The sequence below is a fragment of the Centrocercus urophasianus genome, unplaced genomic scaffold (assembly GCF_019232065.1).
Source record: "Centrocercus urophasianus isolate 14NV4802_14NV808 unplaced genomic scaffold, USGS_Curo_1.0 seq_9, whole genome shotgun sequence".
NCBI lineage: Eukaryota > Metazoa > Chordata > Aves > Galliformes > Phasianidae > Centrocercus > Centrocercus urophasianus.
Genome location: NW_024885532.1, coordinates 26,862,604 through 26,884,760, shown reverse-complemented (window position 1 = coordinate 26,884,760; position 22,157 = coordinate 26,862,604). Strand labels below are relative to the sequence as shown.

General features: G+C 41.4%; 1 protein-coding gene across 5 annotated transcripts in view; it reads right to left on the bottom strand.

Moving 5' to 3' along the window:
* SMAD9 (SMAD family member 9) overlaps positions 1 to 19,959 on the bottom strand; it is a 62,187-nt gene extending 42,228 nt beyond the window's left edge. For 2 of the 5 annotated variants that reach the window (XM_042838717.1, XM_042838722.1), the window contains exons 1-2: positions 17,424 to 18,600; positions 6,567 to 6,727 (exon numbers count right to left, since the gene is read on the bottom strand). The gene's annotated coding sequence lies outside the window, so the exon portion shown is untranslated. Of the gene's footprint in view, positions 1 to 6,566; positions 6,728 to 7,348; positions 10,130 to 17,423; positions 18,601 to 19,844 lie in introns of those variants that run through there. The other 3 variants (XM_042838718.1, XM_042838719.1, XM_042838721.1) reach the window with 3 other exon arrangements.
* Positions 19,960 to 22,157: the final 2,198 nt, after the last annotated feature.

Sequence of the window (22,157 nt, the reverse complement as noted above, 5' to 3'; positions counted from 1 at the left end):
AATACTTGCATAGGGTTGTGAATGGTCCCATTGGTTCGTGGGACTGCCCAGAGAACAGCAAACTGTTGTTAGGTGTTCTGCCTTAGATATTACCTATTAAACCCTCGAATTACGTATGAGAAACCATTTCTAACCAAATTCTAGTATACTGTATTAGCTGTAATAAGGACAGGTTGAAAGGGAAATATCAGGGAACCCTGATGCAGGCCCTGGTACCAGAGGACACTAGAAGTAAGAGGTATCTGGGAATGTAGGGCTCGAGGCAATGTGAGGAATAGATACTGGCTGAGCCCGACTGATTGCATAGACGGTTCCAGTTAAATTGCACCAAGCTTTTGAAATCAATCAATAAGTATGATTAAAGATACCATCCTGCTGACATTTTCGCCAAAATTCTTTTCCTTGTAAAACATGACAGAAAAGCTAATGTTGTTTGTGTAGACATCAGAAAGCCACAATGGAATTACAGCTCCGCAGTACAAATTCATCAAGGCATGTGTGTGAGGGCTGTGAGGGAGAAGGGGGATGTAACGTAACTCCCTGAATTCCTCTCTTTACCACTTTGGTCCAAAACATCTTAAAATATCGCTGCTTCCCCAGTGCCTTCTCCTTTCTCCTTGAGGAGGCTTCTTGACAGATGAGTGGCAGAGGAGATACTGTTATTTATAAATCATTGTAAACATTTATGAAGTGCCAATCGCACATCCAAACTCAGCACGCCTGGAGATTTTACATCCACAATGATGTTTATTTTTAAGTTAGCGACTTAAAGCATCAATCTGTATAAAGATGATGAGGAAAGTAGCATAATTACATGAAATACATCACAGTGATAGCGCAGTTGCATATTTAGGTCTAAAAGCTATTGGTGAAGCCCGCACCTTAGCCCACTCCATTGAATCCTGCACTTTCACCCTTGCAAGCAGCTGCTGTCCCACGCTGCCTCATACGGATGAGGATGGCCTCCCTCAGCCTGCACGTCACGCAGACCCTTTTTCAAAGTAAGTAAATAAAATAAAATATCCTTCAGTTTCCACTCCTCTGCCCTGCTTGTCTTAAATATTGCTAAGATGCATTAGCTCATGTTGGCCATTGAGTAAAGCCAGATACATGGCCAGTTATGATGGCTTGGCTGCGGTGTGGGGTAGAACTCTCCGAGACATGATTTCTTCCTTGATCATGAATCTGAGGGCTTTCATACTTGAGTTCCAATTGGTGGTGCCAATTTTAACTGCACCATTTGGAGAACAGTCTAATTAAATGGTCAAGTGAGTATACAGATTTCTAGACTTTGATATGCTACAGGTGATACTATGGGGAACAGAATTGTTTTTCAGGTTATGCTGTCTTATTGCAACGGCTGAATACGTGCATGCATTACCTGTCATCTGCTAACCTACTTATGAGGTGAGGGGCTCACATATCACACCTCTTTCCCCTTTCTCCGCACACTCATTAAGACCCTTCCCTAAAGTCCAAATCTTTGTCAGTATGGCTTTCAAATCCTGTGCTTTTGTGTTCAGGATTCATTTCTGCTGGTGTGACCACCTGTCAGTCCCTGCACCACTTAGGATCTGCTAATTCCTAATGCTGTTATCCCTGATGACAGCCTGGTTTCCTATCTTACCCCTTGTAAGAGAAAATGCTCTATTCCGGCCTACACACAATACAACTTTCCTTCTCAAATTCCATCCTGTAAAACATGGACCAGCTTTCTTTACTCATGAACCAAAACCTGATCTGAGAATGTTCTCCTTTCTTTGGTCTGCATTTTGTCTTTCTATGCTGGATAGCTCTGTAAACAAAATTGTGAGTAAAAGGGTATGTAGAAAATAGTAGACTGGATGTAGCTGTGAAAAGGAAAGGATAGGATCTAATTTTTATTTTCATTTTTTCTTCAGCAGAGGCGCTCTATAAAATGCATAGAATAACATGAATTTTCCACTTGGAAGGGACTACAAGTTCCTAAGAGCTGTAAATATATCTGTTCTGTGTATGCGCTGTTGCAGGGCTCCAGTGAAGTACTGGCACTGTCCACTACCCACCAAGAAATAACTACTATAACAGCAGTGTCATGAACTGTGTGAGGGAGATACCTCAACCCTCCCAATGTGTTCTGGCATGGGCAGCATCGTGGCTTTACTGTGTGAGTTACATTTTCCTCGTGGGCTCTCTCTAGGCAAAGACAAAGCAGACACTTGCCTCTGGCAGCAGATTCTTGGGAACAGCAAAATAGCTGTGGTTGCGCTGCCTGCTTCTTCTGTGCCAGAGCCCTGGAAAGCAAGGGCTGTTCTGTAACTGGGAATGTAGCCTGGTGTGCACTGCTGTGAAAAGGAAGGATGCTACTTTAAGTAGCAGCAATCACTATTCCTAACTGGGTACATGAACAAAACCAAACCCTGCCAGGATGTTCACTCCACAACTTTTGTTCCCCTTCCCCACATGAGAGTGGATCAACCCCATCCTTGCATGCTTGGATTTAGTTTAATGTTGCTTGCAATGTCTAGGAGCTTGGAGTTTGCTGAGTTTACCCTCTTATTTACAGGTTGTTTGGGTATCTTGCTATCCAGACATAGCTCTGAGCAGCTTGATCACATCTGCACCAGCTCTTACAATAGACAACTTGAACAATCAGTGAGTCCTCTGCCACACATCTTTTTCAGCACAGGCAGAATAAAGCATTTGTTCCATACAGGCATGTTTCATGCTGCTCACATCAATTTTCTGCATGTTTGTAGCATAAGATACAAGTTCTCAGAAGAAAAACGGTTGGAAAAAACAGCTGCTATCTTATGCAACACGTTGGTCAATACAGAATCACAGAGACTGTGCTGGGCAGCTGGTTTCTTTGTCCACTCACAGCAAATTAGAGTTTCTCCTGTCTCACGTCTCTGCTTCAGACTCTAGAAGTAAAGCTATAAATTCAGAGAATCATAGAAGCAGAAGATGGAGGCAGCAGAGAGGTATGGGGATGCATGACTAAAGGGAGAGATGGGGAAAAGGGTATCTTCAGTAGAGTGAACATGTAACAAGAAGCACCTGAAAAAACAGTATAACAGTAGTACAGAAATGCTAGGAGACAGAGTTGAGCATGCTGAGTGTTTCAAGTACTGCCACCACGATGTGGATTCTGTCACTTTTGGGGTGAAACAACTAGTAAGATCCAAAATTTATCATTTATCTTCATGGCATTTTTCATTCAGGTTAAAGAAAGGTGTCAAGAGGCAAATGAGCACAACGATGGTGAAGAACGAATATTAACTTTCAGTTGCCAAACAAAAATATCTCAGAAAAGCATTTAAAATGGTTGCAACTAAACTTACTACAATTTTTAGAGCTAGGAAGAATGATTTTTCCAGCCAGTGTTGTAACTGAGCTAAAGATATTTGTTCCTGTGTGTATGTAAGTACCTGCTGAAACAGCTGCATAAGAATGAAGTCATATTATCTACGATTAAAGATTTCAGGGGCAAATTCTACCCTGATCTACAAGAACATAAATTTGAAGTAACTCCAGTGAAAGTCGTCATCATCTTATTATATCAAAGCACCATATATTCTCTCATTTTTTTCTTTTTTTCCTTCTTTTTTTTTTTTTTTTTTAATAAATCCTGACTTCAGACCACCAAAGTTTTTAATGAATTTAGATCCAGCTATCTGTCTTGCTATTTGTGCTGAATTTGTTCTCTGCTGCAGAGAGTACAACTCTGAGATGCCTAGAAAAATGTGATCATTGGGATACCTTTTTATTCCCAAAGATGTGGGTAGACCCAACTAGCTGACAGTACTTGGAAGTACAGGATCATCCTGTCGCCAGATTTCTTCTTCCTCCTCAAAACTATGAGATCAGATGGACAGAGACAACCTACTTTTGCATCTGTTGTACTTTTTGAATAACAATATTGATGACTGACTAGACCTTAGAAGTTAAACTACAGAAGGGTTTTGTTTCCATTCTGTTTCCATTTAGCCAGCACTGGCTGAAATGTGTCACTTCCCTGCAATTTGTCTGTCCTGGCTGAAATATTTATGTGTCTCAGTCTCTGCTGGTTCAAGAACCAGTGTTATTCCTTGCCTTTTCTTCACCTTCTGAACTTTATGCCTGACATTAGGAAGGATCGGATGAATTTCAGCCATTCTGGCTGATTCCATTCTTTATCCTATTAGTCTGAACAATTTTCTTGTTGAAAATTTGCTTGGATGAAAAGAAACAGCATGTAAAGATTCACAGACATTCAGAGGCAGAGTGAACCACTGTCCATACACATCCAGAAGTTCTAGAATTTTGGTTTCAAAGCCAATAGCAGTGGTTGAGCTAGAGCAATTCTTCTGGAAAATGTGAAGATTTTGAAGCCTTTGGTGATGGAAAATTCATTACAGACCTTGCTGTTGTACAACTGTTCCATGGTTAGGTTTATCCTTCCTGTAAAGTAAAATGGCTACCACAAAATCACAGGATTTATCTTGGAGACAGATGCTCAAGACCTCTTTAGAGGTCAGTCAGAGTCTCCATTTTCTCACGTGTCTGCCAACATTCCTTGTTTCTGTACGTCAGCTTACTTTCAAGCATGTAGACACACGCGTCGTTTTCTAGGCTCACAAGCAGGTATTGGAATAAATTCCCTATCGATGGGCAGAATTCCTCTCACTGACAAGAATATTAGCTGTCATCTGGGCCTTCCTTGAAGATGAAGTGGTCCTGAAGTCCTCACCTGCCCTATTTGCAATCTGACTGTATTGTCCTGAATTTTTTTCTCTTCCCTTTTTACCAGTGCCATGATTTATGTCATTGGCAAAATTCTCAGAAACAACTTCATAGTTTGTTCTGGGTCATTGTTAAAACCATAGTTAAATACTGTAAGGTCAAGGAATGATCTCTTTGGGCCCTCATTAAAAACCCATCAGCTTGATAAAATTTTCCCCATTTACGATGACATTTTCAGATGTAGGAACTAGCCAGTTTTTAATCAGTTTAGAATAATACAAATTCAATACAGCTTACATTAATTTCCTAATTAAAATGTCAGGTAGTATGAAGCTGAATACCTCTAAAAAGTCTGTAATACCAGACCCACTTCCTTTACCAGCCAAACTTTTAATTCAGTTTTAATTTCAGCAGATATTTTTTGTTGACTGGTGTTAACCCACATAGTCCTCCCTTAATTCTTTATTGACTAAGACCTGTATGGTCTGTCCACTGTTCTACCTGAAATTGTTTTTAGCTCTGAGAGGCTGCTAATTACACCATTCATGCTATATATCTTCCTTTATATGCTGACACTGTATTTGCTGTCTTCTGATTTAAAGTTAGCAGCCTTCCAAAATCCACTGAAACAACGTGCACGGGTCAGAGAGCTCCTCAGCACACACCTTTAAAATTCCTGAGATCAAGGTATCAGGACCTGATGATTTCACAGTGTCTTAAGTCCTACTTTGCCTTTTAACATCATCTTCAATACTGTTAAAATAGAAAATATGTTTCGAGCTTGTAACATAGGTAATGTATCATTGCACTTTTCTTCCAGATACTTTTTGAAGAGTCTGCTTCATTGCTCACAGTTCTATCATTTCCACCTAGCAATGTAATTTCCACCAGTGATACGAATTGTTGCTTAAAGTACTCTAATTCATGGGATGCTTAGCTCCTTTCTTGCTTTTAATTCTAACAGCCATGGATGTCTTTTCTTTTGTTCCTCCTTGTTTGGTTTTTAATATCTACTTCTTTTTTGCCTCCTGTGTTTTATAGAATGCATTTGCATTCATACCCCTTCTGAGTCTGTTTTCTTTTAACTAGAACTGCCTCCATTCTCAGCTGGACGGTAGTTTTCAAAGCATCTTTTAGAATGTTTTAAGCAGTTCCTAATTATTATTCCACTTTCTATTTATGTTCTTTCTTTTCAGCTGATTTAGCTTTTAACTGCTTTCAGATTTGTTCCAGACTGGCTTTTTGCTTTTTTTTTTTTTGTTTGTGTCTTTGTTAAATTACTAAGTACACGTATCACGTATAGCTGCCTGGACTGTCTTAGGGTTACACATCACAAACACAACCAAGTCATGACACCTTGCACTTCAGCAATTTCTTTAGCTTAACGACAGATTTCTCTAGTAGTCAAGACTAAGTCTAATCATACTCTTGTCATGTTAGATGCAAAGATTTTGGGGCTAGAAATGTCATCTTTAGTTAGCAGAACTTTTGAAAGAAATTACTGACCTTAGAGTATAACCTTCCCAACTCCTCCTGGAATTACATTTAAAAGCGAGGCTGTAGAGGCATTTTTAATGCATGGCATTTAGCCACATTTTAATGAAGATTAGTTATGAAGACTGTCAACATATTTTTAAAGATATTTTAAGAGTGTGATCAGCATAATCTACCAATTCCTGTTCTTGTTTTTTTTTTTTTTTGTTTTTGTTTTTTTTTGTTTGTCTTTGTTTTTGTTTTCTGTTTTGTTTTGTTTTCATTTGAAACTCATCTGAACCAGTTCTACCTACATAGCTTTGCTACAAAATAGATGTGAAATACTTTTGTCTTTATAATTATGAGAGAAAGACAAATGGAAATATTACCTCAGTAGCCTGTGAACTTCCTGATAGATCTCACCGTATTCTATCTTCATAAACCAGCACAGTGGAGCAGTGATCCCTAAAAAGTCCTTGCGTGTTGTGTTTACTTAGAAGGTAAGGTTATTTGGATCCTCAGAAGCTCATGTGGTTTCTTAATATTCTTGCTGTAGAAACGGAGAAACAACAGTCAAGTCAACAGGTTGGTGACATTCTTCTTTTTTTCCTGTCTTCCTTTTTCATGGACTTACTACCTCATTAAAAAATGTCTCAAAATAGAAAGGACAATCTCTGTGCAGACATGCTACATTTTCTATGAGAGACCATCTTGGAATTGTTATTTGAAACTCTCCTCACTGAATTGTGTCCTCAGATTTCCCTCTCCAGATGAAAACATGAAAAGATGTTCACAATTAATGTTGATGGCAAACATCTCCTTAATAATGTTTTATTTTAAAACACTCCCACATTTTAAACAAAGATAGAATATATGCCTTCCAGAGGGGAAGAAGACATCTCTACAAACTAGACTATTTGAAACTCAAAATATAATGAGAGGAAAAAAAAAAAAACTTAGTGATATTTGACAGACAAAAACACTGCACTGATAAGCACAGCTTATTTGTTCAGTGTTGGCATTAAAGCAGGATACAGTGAATAGAAGGAAAAATGCCATTTGTGTTAGCAAACCCACTGTATTTTAATTAAAAACTTGATTTATATGGATCAGACCTATCTGTATTTTCACTATCTGGCAGAAGTAAAAAAAACAAAACTCATAAACTTACAGTTGCTTCAGGCAACGGGGTCAAGCAATGCACCATTTTACAACACAGTTGCTTTAAAACAAGCTGGGGACCGACTGAATATTTTGGCTAGAGGCTTCAAGAAGAAAACTGTTGAGCTGCAACCTGCCCCTTGAAAATACATCAACAGCAATTCAGTTGGAGATCACAAAATTATTTCTAATTCCATAGGACCAGTAGCAAAGGTCTGTTTTGAGGTCTATGCCTCTCAAAGGGAAATGCATTTGATAATTTATACTCTGATTTAAAGTTGACTGCTGTTTATGGGAACTATCACCATTCTCCAATAAGTTATAGATTAAGCAGTTATTAAGTAAAGATTGCAAGACTAAGCATGTGATAAATTCAATCCTCTGGGAATCACCTGGCACCAAATAGCAAGCCTCATATTTAATCAAGTTATCAGAGAAGCTGAGCTATATGAAAAATCTGTTTTACTGAATATCAGTTCAGCTGATATTTGTTAGACATCCAAAATATACGAATGATAATGAATATTTTACACTTACAAAGGTTTTTTAACCCACTCATTTCCTAAGACAAAATACTTTGAGATAGCTCATTAGTCTCACTGCTGTAAGACTTCTGATCTTACTATCGAATAAATGGTTCTCCTATGTAGAAAAAGAGATCAGCATTTAAAGATGCTCCACTGAAATAAACTTCCACGTATATCACTGTATGAAGGCAGGACAAAAGGTATCCATCTGTCAATTTGTGGAATAGTTATTCTCTGGAATCTTACTGTTTTTGTATCACACAGATGCACAGAGGTGTGTACAACGTTGCCTTTTTATGTTTTCTCATCTTTTTCCATCTCCCGGTCCTCATTCTAGAACATTTTCTCACTCCTTCCACAGGGACTTTTGCTCAAATGCGTGTAAAATGAAGGTTTCTCTTTTGTTTGTTTTGTGGCTTTTGAAGTTTTACTTCCCTCCCTCCCAAGACTTAAAGGCACCATGTTCTACAAACCATCACATTTAGATGCAGTGAAACCCCATGTTACTGCACACTAATGCAATAATGAGAAATGTAATTAAAGTCACTACTATAATAACATCTTATCGGAATGCACAATGAAGATAAACTCATGTATTCCAGAGACAGAGGGCTTATTGCATAGGAAGCAGTGTGTTCTGATGGATTCTTTGATCTACAACCAGTATCTTTGTTAGCTGCAAGGGTGGGGAAGGGCTTGGTGTATATTGCTACATTTTCCTTCAGCTGCCAAGGGAAGAATAATTAAAAATAAGGGGGGACTTCAGGATCAAAGAAATGGAAAAAGTTAGGCTGCCTAGCGAGCAGGCTGAGGGGAAAAGTTTTTTAAAAGTCCTTCATTAGTAAATATTTAGAGAGAACAGATGCTGAATAAACACCTAATTTAGCTGGACAACTGCTTTATGAAGAAAATCAGAAGGTTTAAAAATAAAAAAGGTTGGTGGCGAGTATGTAAACTGTATAGAAATACCACAACTGTGCACAGGGTATCAGGTTTTTCTCATAAAGGACAAGAAATTACCCTCATTCATCTCTCCATATTTTGTATTCAAATAAGACTGAATGGCAGCTCACGGCCTCAGAGACATTTCAGAAGTCATTCCTGGGAATGGGGTGAGATGGTGTCAGCATGCGTGGCACTGACTATCTCCAATGGGTAGAGTCAACTAGCTCCAGTCTTTCCCAAAGGAGCTACTAATCAGCTGGGGGAAATAAAGAAGAATAGGACTGACTTCTTTTCCTCTGCTTAAGGCTTGCCAAAGCTAGAGTTTATTCAAAACGCTTAAACACTCAGTGCATGGTTCCATGTTTGCAGAGTCCAAGTGGAAATGACTAAGCATGAAAAAAAAAAAAAAAGAAAAAAGCAGGCTGCCCTGTTGTAATTCACATAATTAAAATATTCTGCCTAAATGCATGACATCTCCCCCCACACACATCAAAGGCTTGTGTTTCCTCAGACTCTCCATTTACATTTGGGGAAGACAACGTTCTTAAGAGCTCTTAATAGAAAGTAAATGTGGTGCGGCCTGGGCATCTCTGCCTAGGTGTGGATAACAAATCACAGCTCTGTGTGAAAACATAAGGTCTCAGGCAAACGCCTCGTGCTTAATAGGGCTACAGCAGTGCCACAACTCTGTTACCCTTTGCTGTGCTAATGGCTGCATGGCTAAGTCAGTTTGCATGTTAGCCTGCGTGGACACGGGCCTGCCATAGGGCATCTAATGATCTACATCACCATCAGCCCAGCTGTGTAGGAAAGCTAAGTTGCAAGAAGCTAAGTTGCAAGTGTTGAGGAATCACCATGGGAATTTATATGCTAGCTGGAAGTGAGTGAGTTTTGTGGCATTTGGCATTTCTGTTATGGATGGGTCAAAGGCCTGCTGTGCTACTGTTGGTATTTGAGTAGCGATGGGATAAAATGAAGTGTTTCTGCACCAGCATGTGTGAGGTATTCACTGTCTTGCCTACAGCCTCTCAGCCTTCATTCTAGGGGAATAAGGACTTGGAGATCCTGGTAGTGGAAGAGCAACAGCTGTGAGTTTTGGACCAGAAATGAGAGTTACAGATCCACTGAAAGCAATGCAGAGCCAGAAGTACTTCATATTTGGATTGTTTGAACTGAGTGACAGCTGTGGGGCAGGTGTGGATTTGTGGGGTTTTGCTGGAGAGAGAGGTGGGTAGGGAAGGTGAAAGGAAGGCACTTAGTGCTCTTCCTGCCCTCGTATCAGGTCCGAGAGGCCAAACCATATAAATAAAGAGAACAGGTCAAAAGGTAGCAGCCTTGGGAAAGGAGCTGGATGCTGCCCTCCCCTCCAATAGTTAGTTAGGCTTAATCTGGAGTGGCACCAGGCCAGGGATGCTGGGGCACAAAAGAAGGGAGGGCAGGGGCCAGGCAGTGTTGGAGATACCCCTGTAACTAGGTGTCAGGTGAGATCTTTGCCTTAGGAGTCCGTGTTCTGGCTCACTGACAGTATCAGGAGACTGATACTGTGGAGTGGAGTCAGCCACCCCGTGAGCTGGAATCTGCCACCCAGCCCTTGGCTGATGCCATTCCTCACTTCAGGTTGCCTCAGTGTTACTTGGTAGTTCCAATGGACTGGCAGCATGTCCCTGGGGTATCGCATTGTGTGTCTTGCTAAGGCAAGACCTAACAGCATGTATTACTGACTGATAAAAACTGCCCCACAGTGGTTCTTCAGGGGATGTAGAAATGAGATCATGTTTGGGAAAAATTTCCCAATCAACTTGTTTGCTTTTTTCTTGAACCTTCTAATCTAGTTTTCTCTAGCAGAAATAACTGAATGGTCTGTTGCTTACAAAACAGTGGTTTCCCAATTAATTATGCCTTAATGAAGAGTTTGGGAATGGGGCTCATCTCTACAACAGGAATGTATGATCCGCTTCTGGTAAAGTTTTGATGGCAGCTAACATAATTTTTCCTGCATGCCCTAGCCCTTCTGATGAGAGCTGTTGACTGTGGTCACAGATAGGGCAATTTCGCCATTTGGATGTGATGCTTGGGGCCATGATTTAGTGGAGGGTTGTAAGAGTTAGGGTAGTATGATTAATTTGTAGTTGGACTTGATGATCTTGAAGGTCTTTTCCAACCCGAGCAATTTGGATTCTCTGATTCACAGCTTGAGGTAGGTGGCTGGGCTCTTCGCAATGACGATGACAGGGTGCTCCCATAATGGAGTTAGTGTGATGTGTGTGCAGATCCCTGATGGCCTTTAGCTGATCAAAACAGGGCTGCTATCAGCAGGGACCGTCCTACCTTCCGTGGCTATGCCTACCCTTGTGCAGGCATTTATAACTGGGTCTGAATGTGGGGAGGTTGATGGATAACAGGAACAGCTGAAAACACAGCACTCTTCAGATGCATTAGTGTTCAGCTGGATAACATGCTGATATATGTGTGGTTGTTCAGTAGTGACATGAGGGAAGACATGAGGATGTACAAGAAGATCACACCTTTTAGACTAGGGCAGTCTTACAGTGATGTGTTTGTATTGATGGTAGAGAATTTCTGTACACTTCTGTATGGCAATTTCTGTTTCCATTTTTATATCGGGGGAGCAAAGCCATTTGGAATCAGCTGCTAGAAATTGACATAAAGAAGTGTGTTGTAAAAGGCATTTGACAAGAGGGCTTCACAAAGGACTTGCAGCTCTCTTTTGGAGAGTGAGTACCACGCTATCTAAGGAGGAAGGTAGGAAGTGAGGGCTGTGTTACCACAGTAATATAATGATTGTAGCAAAATGAAGCAGAGGGGCTCTGGGTCCTCCTTAGCTTAAAATTTTAAACCGTGGTACTTCGTTCTTAAAACACTATGGAAAGCTGTGGGAAGCTATAGCATCAGGCCCCTGAACTCTTGTTGAAATTGGGCTGTTGTCCAGCAAAGGGTTCAAGACTCTTGAGGACACAGTCTAACTGGAGAAGTACACAGCTCCTTTTTTACAGAGGGATGTGTCTGAGAATGAGAATTCTTGGTTCTCATCCATGTGCTGGGAACTGCTTCACAACTCCTGCCTGTCAAGTCATTGAATAAAATGAATCTGCGGCACTGGAAACAAGACCCAGGACTCCTTCCCAAGAGGATATTTAAACTTTTCATTGGAAAAGATTTAAACTTTTCATTGGACATATTTTGTCAGCAATGATTTTATTACTCAGTGGCTATTAATCACATGCCTTACTGTGGCATTCATATTTCACGTCATTAGCCTTTTACTTTCTGGCAAAAATGTAGTAGATCTGTAAGACTGACTGTTCCCTGCTGTTGAAAAATCCATGGCATCATAAAACTTGAGAAGCCTTACACTAATACAATCAATCTGCTAAATGATGTCTGTATCTGAAGTGTAGTGTGCATGTATAATGCTTCACAACAGAAACCAAAATACTCGTGGCAGTACCTGTTCTGGCATTTGGAGACTTTCATGCAGGTGAAGATCTGTACACTCTGATTTAGTGGCAATCAGCAAACACAGTGCTGTGTTGTCACATAATGTTTTGATGTCAGATTTGTGTCTTATTAAAATAATGGTTACATCTTCCATTTTTTTCCCTATTATTTATTTATCATAGAATCATAGAATCATAGAATCACCAAGGTTGGAAAAGACCTAAAAGATCATCCAGTCCAACCGTTCACCTATTCCCAATAGCTCCCACTAAACCATGTCCCTCAACACAACATCCAGTCTTTCCTTGAACACCCCCAGGCTCGGTGACTCCACCACCTCCCTGGGCAGTCCATTCCAGTGCCTGACCACCCTTTCTGAAAAGTAATACTTCCTCATGTCCAGCCTGAATCTCCCCTGCTGTAGCTTGAAACCATTCCCCCTGGTCCTATCACTAATGACACGAGAGAAGAGGCCGACCCCCAGCTCACTACAACCTCCCTTCAGGCAGTTATAGAGAGCAGTGAGGTCTCCCCTGAGCCTCCTCTTCTCCAGGCTGAACATTCCCAGCTCCTTCAGCCTCTCCTCATATGGCCTGTGTTCCAGACCCCTCACCAGCTTTGTTGCCCTCCTTTGAACACGTTCCAGGGCCTCAATGTCTTTCTTGCAGTGAGGGGCCCAAAACTGGACACAGTACTCGAGGTGCGGCCTCACGAGTGCTGAATACAGGGGAACAATCACCTCTCTGCTCCTGCTGCCAACACTGTTTCTGATGCAAGCCAGGATGCCATTGGCCTTCTTGGCCACCTGGGCACACTGTCGGCTCATGTTCAGCCGAGCATCAATCAATACCCCCAGGTCCATTTCCTCTACGCAGTCCTCCAGCCACACCGCCCCAAGCCTGTAGCGTCGCCTGGGGTTGTTGTGGCCGAAGTGCAGGACCCGGCATTTGGCCTTGTTGAAACTCATCCCATTGGCTTCAGCCCAGATTATTTGTTGGCTATGAAAGATAATGCTTGCCACTGACTTTACATCCAGTGAATGTTTCCTATAAGCATTTTTACTGTGCAAAGCAAAGCCCTCAGAACTGTGAGCCAGTTTATTTAGTTCTTAACTGTCTTACTGTCTGCAGAGGTAACAACCACCATAGGTGCATTGCTCATCTTGATCTGATCTCTTCCTTGAGAATGAAGAATTCATTTATACTGGATATGGTCTTACCTGGAAGGATTGTATGGGATTAAACTGTAAGTGAATATAAATGCAGATCAAATTATGGGCAAAATGTTTACAGGTCCGCAGCAGAACATGGAGTATTATATGAAAAAAAAGAAGCTTTTGCAGAGCTAGGAATGTGTGGTTCCTGAGAAACTTTTTGGTTCCTTGTACATTACTGTCTAGGTACAGCTGAGAATGCCAATCTGCGTGCTTGCTAACTTTTCCTAAATCTGAGGTTATCAGATTGAGTGAGATAGCTTTATGAATGATCACTCTGCAAATGTTTTCCCAAAACATCTTGCTTGATGGAAAAAATAAAAGCTCTTGCTCATTGCTCATTCAAGTACAACTTTAGTATGCATTAGATTTGCACTTAGTAGCAGAAGTATTCTCCCCAAAGTAATCACCACATAATAATATGTCCTTAAAGTGGGGAATATAATTGATTGATGTTGACTGTACACCTACAGCGCTATATGCATAATGCTTATATTAATAGAGAAGAAAGGAGCTAAACCCCCAGGATTTTTAGTGCAGCCTGCTGAAAGGGTAAACAGGGTCAATGAAATCACTTCACATCCCCCTGTGAATGCTTGATATTCACTGTGAGGAGCTTTTATTCCAACATATTAAAATCTTATGCCCTCACAATGGAAAATTTAGTAGTTGGGTGGTTTTTTTGGGAGTGTAAATAAATTATCATGCCCATCTTCCAGATTAGGGATAGACGGATGTACTGTATAATCTTACATAAATCACAAGTTGCCAGGAATAGAAAGAATGCTTCATTATTTTAGAACCCAGAGAAATCAGTACATGTAAAATTAGATTCCTTTAAACCTGCAGGTCTGTTCAAGCCACTCCTGAAACAATTCCTTCATAGGGAGGGTGATGCAGCAAGATCAACCTTCTCTCACTGTGTTATCTGGAACTCCTTCAGAATTGGAGGTGCAACATCCATGATTTTGGGGAATGGAGTGGTCCTTGTACTGGATTTTTCTTCCTTCCAGTCTTTCCAGTTTTCTGAATGTAAGATGCAGCCATGTTCACTCTCCTTTGAATAGCTCTTCAGGTGTAACTCATTCCTAGGATACCTGAGCAGCGACCCTGTATTTGGGATTTTATCATGATCCTCTTCACTTATCTAGAGAAGGCAGTGTACAGGATATGAAGTTAGCTCTTCCTTGGTTAGCATGAAGCTTAGAATGGCACTGGTGAAAGTCATCACGCACAGGCAAAATGCTGGGTTACATCTCCATTCTGCATTATTTGTGTAGGGTCTGATAGGTCATAGTATTGCATATTTTTTGTTTACCACTAGAGAATGGAATGGAATGGAATGGAATGGCAAGGGGAAGGGGAAGGGGAAGGGGAAGGGGAAGAAGAAGGGGAAGGGGAAGGGGAAGAAGAAGGGGAAGGGGAAGGGGAGGAAAGGGAAGGAAAGGGAAGGAAAGGGAAGGAAAGGGAAGGAAAGGGAAGGAAAGGGAAGGAAAGGAAAGGAAAGGAAAGGAAAGGAAAGGAAAGGAAAGGAAAGGAAAGGAAAGGAAAGGAAAGGAAAGGAAAGGAAAGGAAAGGAAAGGAAAGGAAAGGAAAGGAAAGGAAAGGAAAGGAAAGGAAAGGAAAGGAAAGGAAAGGAAGGGAAAGGAAGGGAAAGGAAGGGAAAGGAATAGGATAGAATGGTTATAGTAAGTAATGGCTAGTAAAACAGTAAGCAATGGCTATAGCAAGTAATAGCAAAGCCTATAGATGAGTGGCTGTAATATGTAGTCTAGCTGTATATACTAATTCTGGTAAACAATTTCCCAGTAATTGATTCCTTTGATAAATTAAATGAAAAGGTCCATATTTTTTGCCATGGGATCGCTTGCCCTACATGCAGTTAGAGGTGTGGGTAAAGGAATTTCAGATGTATCATAGAAGTTCAGGAAATACATGAATAGATGAATAGTGCACACTAAAGTTACTTAAATCTAACATATTCTTGTGTAGTCAACCATTCCTTCTGTAGCTTCTTGCAAATACTTGAATGAAATTACTCGCTGTCTCCCTTATGAGAGTAACTGGTACTTTTTGTAGTCCCATTGCAGCACTTCTGCTGAAAACTGGTGATTTTTAATTCTGTTCCTATTCTTATGAAGCATTTTATTGAGAAAATAAATCATTGAGAGCAATAGAATTAGATAGAATGTTTTTTTTTTTTTTTTTCCTGAGACCAGAATTTTATTGTTTGATTAAAAAACAGTAAAGTCTGTCCGGGCCTCATCTGTTCTTCAGCTTTCATTATCATGAAAGCTTCTACCAGGCAGAATCTAGCCAGACTTGTAAAACTACCAAAGGAAGAGCTGACACAGTAGATTAGCACTTCCAAAACTTATGACTTGGCTTCAAGATTGGAAGATGGCCATGGATATGGTGTTGGTTTCTTGTTTTTTTTGGCAACAAGATAGAAAAGTTATCAGCAGTTCTGTTGTTGAGACCTCAAATGGCATCAGACACAGTCAACCAAAAAGAGTTGGAAATTCCTTGTGGTTTTGACCTAGTTCCTGGTTTGACAGCAGATGATTTAGAGTATGCAGCAGGATAGCTCATGACAGTCCGTGCAACTGAGTTTGCAATGTGGCTACAGGATGAAGCCTGTCCTTGACATAACTGAATGACTTCCACAGCTAAACCTCTCACTGCTTAACAAAGATAGGAAGATAAAGATTTGTCCCACATGTGGAAGGCTGCTTTCCAGAGACCATGCAAAGTGGATTTGCCAAAACTGTTTGCAGAACTGAATGACTCTTCATCATTCTGTGGTTCAAACGGCTCTTCTGATCTCCAGTCCAAAAGCTGACACTCAGTATTTCTCTTTGTTTTGTAGCGGGATCCTTATACGGATTCAGAAAAACCCAGATGAAACATTAGAACATGGCAAAAAACAGATGGGAATTCCAGAGTTAATGTCACCTCATTCTTAAAGAATATTGCATAGAACACGCCAGCAGCAAATGCTTGGATTTAATCTAGATTTTGAAGCTCACTCTACTAAAACAATAAACTATTGATAGTTCAAAGGAGGGCAGTGATCTCAATAGCAGAACATGAAGACACAAGGAAAGCAGAGCCTGGCTGGTGGAACCATGGACCTGAGAGGGACTTAAGGCCGAGCAGGTAAGAAGGACCACCTGTGGCTAAGCCATTTCTGGAAGATGTTTGTCCGGTCTGCTGCTGTTTCTTAGTACTGAACAAACACATGGAAAGAGGATGTGAGCTTGAGGAAGTTGTTTGTGTAATTTGCTGCTTGTATGGCAGTGCTGGGAAGTGTGGCAGAGTGCGTGTAGATGAAGATAACCACTGGCAGCCTGTTAGAGAGATGATGACTGAGTTACTGTTCAGTGATGGTAAAACGTGTCCTTGGAAAAGGTACGAGCGAGGAGGGTCTGATGCAATACCTGGCAGCTGCAAGGAGTCCCAGGAGGAGCACCCCCAATTAGTGGCTTTCCTCATGGGCAGTTTGAAGGGTTCCCTGTGGGCCTGCTGTAGGAGTGCTTACACTGCAGTTGGCAACATACTGTACTACTGCAAACCCTGTGCTGCTGCAGCTTGGCTGCTCCCATTTGCCTAAAGTACATGAAATTATTTCTAATGACTGCCATCGTGCATTCACAGAGCTTCTGTGCTGACCAGGCTGCTGATTTGAAATGGCCTGACTGCTTCTTTCTTCTAAAATGTGTGTCCCATGTTTGCCAGCTATGGAGTGCTCCTACCAGTGGATTACATCCAGCAAGAGTTCGCCTCCTTCTGCAGAAAGGGAGACGTGGAACATATTGCTTTTGCAAAATGAGGTTTATCCATGGCACTAATGAATTTGCACATAATAAGGCTGCACATGTATTATGTATCTAGTATAAGAATCTGGCAGATAGACAACTTACAAATTGATTGACTGTTACCTGCAAAAGTGTGCCGGTACCTGGAAGACTTCTCCAAACATGAGGGAACTGGAAAAAATGTTCTTTGTTTTCTTTAGGCCAGGGAAATACCTATTTAAGCAGTTAGAGCAGTTGAACAGATTTGTGAAATGGATGGACCTATGAAAATCTTAACAATTATCCAGGAAAATGGAGGCTAGTTAGCTCTTTCTCTACTGACAGATCTTTCAAATGAAATCATATTTAACCCACTCCTCCCAGCTATGATCTCACAACTATCATTTAAGCACAGTCATATAAAAATACCATCTCTTTCTCCAGCAAGAAACAAAAGGTTTGTCTGTAGCTTCTCCCCTGAGTCTTGGTGACCCCGTGGGCTACTGTGGTTGAGACTCCCTTATGTGCTGTTGGCTAACGCAACAGGCACGACATAGCAGCCTCCAATTCCTAACCTCTGAATCCCTATCCCGAAGAGGTAGATAACTTATGGTTCAGTTGGCAGGGTGCAGTCTTCGACAGTGCTTGAACACTACTTTAATTCATGCCCCTTGAGCTATAACAGACATGCCACTGCATCCCTAAGAAACGTACATGGATCATAAATAAGGTTAGATGCTATTTTGAGTAATAAACATTGAGATACAGAAACTTCATTGCAGCATCCTAGCTTTGCCTGTCTCTTCATTTAGACTATTTTTAGTTTGCAGTCAGCATGATGGCTGTGAACCTAAAGAACACTTGGACAATAGGTACATAAATAATTATGGATAGGTCTCCAGAGTCATGAACAGTGGCGGAGGGATTCAAGTTATGTACTGGCTGGGACTATCCAGTGCCTTGTAGTTACTGCTATGTATGTTTATACATATGAATACAACTTCACTCTCTGTGGTGAAACACTTACCTGGACTTCTCCGCGTTACTGGTGGTTGAAAGGTCTGCACAGGAGCTCTGAGAGTTGTAAACTGATACACTGCTATTGACACGGAATGAACTGGAGCTGTCTTTTGCACTTGGCTGCTTGAGCTTCACAGTAGAGATTTCTGATTACTTTATATGGCTGAAAACTGCTCACAGCTGCATTAGTATTCATTTCACAGTTACCCTGCTTTGTGATAATGCTGGAGAGTTACCAAATCTAGTTAATCATAGAATCATAGAATGGCTTGGGTTGGAAAGGACCTCAAGGATCATCAAGTTCCAACCTCCCTGCCACAGGCAGGGTTGCCAACTGCTGTATCAAGTAGTTGATCAGGTTGCCCAGGCCCCCATCCATCCTGGCCTTGAACACTTCCAGGAATGGGGCATCCACAATCTTTGTGGGCAGACTGTCTCAGTGTCTCACTGTCTTCACAGTGAAAAACTTCCCTCTGACATCTAATGTAAATCTTCCCTCCTTTAGTTAAAACTCTTGTCCTATCACCCGTGTAAAAAGTTAATTTCCCTCCTATTTATGATCATAGTCACGGAATCCTTAAAGTTGGATGGGGCCTTTAAAAGTCATCATAATCTGCCTTTAAGTATTGGAGGGCTACAATGAGGTCTCCTCACCGCCTTGTCTTCCTCAGACTGAATAAGCCCAGCTCCCTCAGCCTAGAGAGGCACTCCAGCCCTCTGTGCATCTTCATGGCCCTCCTCTGGATCGTCTCCAAAAGCTCAACATCTCTCTTCTGATAGGGGCTCCAGACCTGGACACAGTACTCCACATGGGGCCTCACAAAGGCAGAGTAGAGAGGGATGATCCCTTCCCTCTCCCCGCTGGCTGCCCCTGTTCTCATGTAGCCAAGGATATTGTTGGCTTTCTGTGCTGCAAGCACACACACTGCTGGCTCATATTAAGTTTTTCATCTACCAGGATACCTAAGTCCTTCTCAGCAGGGCTACTCTCAAGTAATTCTTCTTCCAGTCTGTATACATATATGAGATTATTGTGATTCAAGTGTAAAACCTTGCACTTTGCTTGGTTGATCATAGAATCATAAAATGGCCTGGGTTGAAAAGGACCACAATGATCATCTAGTTTCAACCCCCCTGCTACGTGTGGGGCTGTCAATCACCAGACCAGGCTGCCCAGAGCCACATCCAGCCTGGCCTTGAATGCCTCCAGGGATGGGGCATCCACAACCTCCTTGGGCAACCTGTTCCAGTGCGTCACCACCCTCTGTGTGAAAACCTTTCTCTTAATATCTATCTTAAACTTCCCCTACGGAGAGGAATGAAGAAAAGCTAAGCATAGTCCTTGTTTGGACAAGAGGCTTTGTGATCAGGGAAGCAATCTACTTACAATTCAGCTCCCTGTAGAATCTCTGCAGTTAAGTAGGACTACATCTAACTCGAATCAATCAGTGTTTCGCCCGCTAGAGCCTCCCATTCTGTGTTGTGGAACTGCATAAAACTGAGTGTTGGCTTTGGAATACATAAAGAGACAGCACCAGGACTTACCTGCTGGAAGTCTGTACCTTCAGCTCCTGTCTCCTGTCTCAGCTTGAAAGAGGAAAGAAAAAATTTAAATTTGCATTTCCTACTGTCAGAAAGCGGCTTAGTCCACAGATGAGAAGTCATTCTATGAGCTTGTGGTGAGTTCATGACTGTCAAAAGGGGAATTCCTCCTTTTGCTGCTTTTTAATGCATGCTTGTTGGAGCATTCAGTGAGTAATTTAAAATCACTGAAAGGACAGAAAATTATCTCAGAAGAAAAGAAAAAACAAAAATGGAAAATGGCATCCTGCCATTGTATTAAGCAGAACTGGTGAAGAAACTCCAAGCAGCCTGAGAGCAGGTGTAGAGGGAATGCTCCTTGTTATGGTTGTGTGCAATTAAACCAGCACAGCTGCTTCTGAAATGGTACTTAGGAGCATCCTCTGCCACTTCTGGGATTGCTGTGCAACAATTCCAACTATGTTATACTGGAAAGAACACAAAGGAGAGTAGTACTTTGAAGAAATCTATCCTTGATTTTGATGCAAAAAAGTAAATACCCCAAAGAGAAGGGCTGGCATCTAAGTTTCCTCACCCTCAGCTAAGTGCTATGATAAATGAGGTATTTAGAGAACATCTCATGGGACAGGTGGGTTTGATCTCCTTCCAGTGTGGGAGTTTGCTGTTGGTCTCCCATTTCTTAGGTACCGGTCTGAATTGTAAGCAGACTCCTGCTCTGTTGAGGGAAAGCTCAGACCTGTTTTTTCTGAAAGGTTTCTATTCTGGACCGTGCAGTGAGCAGACCTCTCTGCCTGCTGAAGGGGCTGATGTCACACAGCACTGACTGAAGCCAACAGACTGGTCTGGGACAAGTAGTGCTTCACACGGGTAAAAGGTGCCTCGTTCAGGATTCTGGATTCCAATAAGCACAAGGTCAGGCACCCAGGAACCTGATGGTTAACTTCTGAAGTCACGTACTGGATCCAGTCCAAAAGCTGTCATCTGATGTGATCTTCATGGGAAGATCAAGATACATGATTCCAAACTTCCCATTGGCTCAGATGATAGTTGCATACAGATATTGGAAGTACACTAAGCTGAGTCATCAGTTAGTATCTAAAAATGTACAGATTTCACAAGAAAAGCTCCTCCTTTTAAGGTAAAAGCTTGGAGACGATCAGGCTATGGATGACTTACTATATGTATTTCATGCAAAGACACAGCATCTCTGACGTCATTAACTTCTAAAGGATATGAATTCTGACAGTTTCAAACAAATTAATTATGTTTCCCTTCAGTTTGCCTCTGACATTTCTATATAATTCTTTGGTTTGAGTAAAATGTTTTGGTGTCAGAGACTACTGCTTGCTTGGGCATCAGAACTGTTAGATGCTGTAATTCGGGTTTCTTCCATATAGTCATCTCATGTAAGAAATTCATAGCCACTGTGTGCCTCAAAACATCTTCTTATCCTTTATATTTGCTTAATAGTTTTCAGTCTGTACTTGCCAGCGTGCTTCTTTTTCTCTCCGTTCAGTAAATACATGGATTAAGTTATTAATACATTGTTATGTACTGATGTGGGGCTCAAGACACAAATGCACTTAAGACTTCTGACCCAAATCTGGAATTTATCGGTGTTCAAAATCTTTGCTCTGCACTGGATGGATCTGGATAAGCCATGATCTGTAGAATCTTTTGAAGTTCCTCATACACACTATATTTCACTGTGGACAAGCTCCTTTGCACTTTAGTTTTCATAGCATAAAGTCACTTTCTGCTAATCCTTGTTCTCCTTGTTGGGTTCTATAAAGTAAGCACACCTTTGCCTCCAGACTATGATGTTTATGTACGGCTGCCCAACATACAGTTAGAAGAACGCTGGTGACTGAGTAAAAGCCTCAAGCCAAGCACGAGCTTAACCTTCTGTTAGAGCCTGTGCCTGAGGGAGCCCTGCTCACCTGTGAGCCTATGCTTCTTTCATAAGCTGCAAATACAAGAAGAAGTTGAAGATGCTGCCCAGGAGACTTCTGAGCACTAAGTATGACAGCCCCGTTGCACTACTGAGTGCTGCTCTCTATAAAGATAGAGATATTGCCTCATCTATATCACTGAACAGTCCACATACCCCCTTGAAATGACTTTCAGAATGGTTTGGGAATCCTTTCACCATTTCTTAAAATGTGGGCTTGGATTCTCTTAAACATCCCTTTGAGTGTGTTGAACATTTCACCAAGAGGGAATAAGAACCATCTGCCTGTCTTGCTGTGACCTTAGGCTGATGAAGGAGAGTGCACTGCCCCTCTTTCATCCTTGTCTCATGAACACGCTATCCAA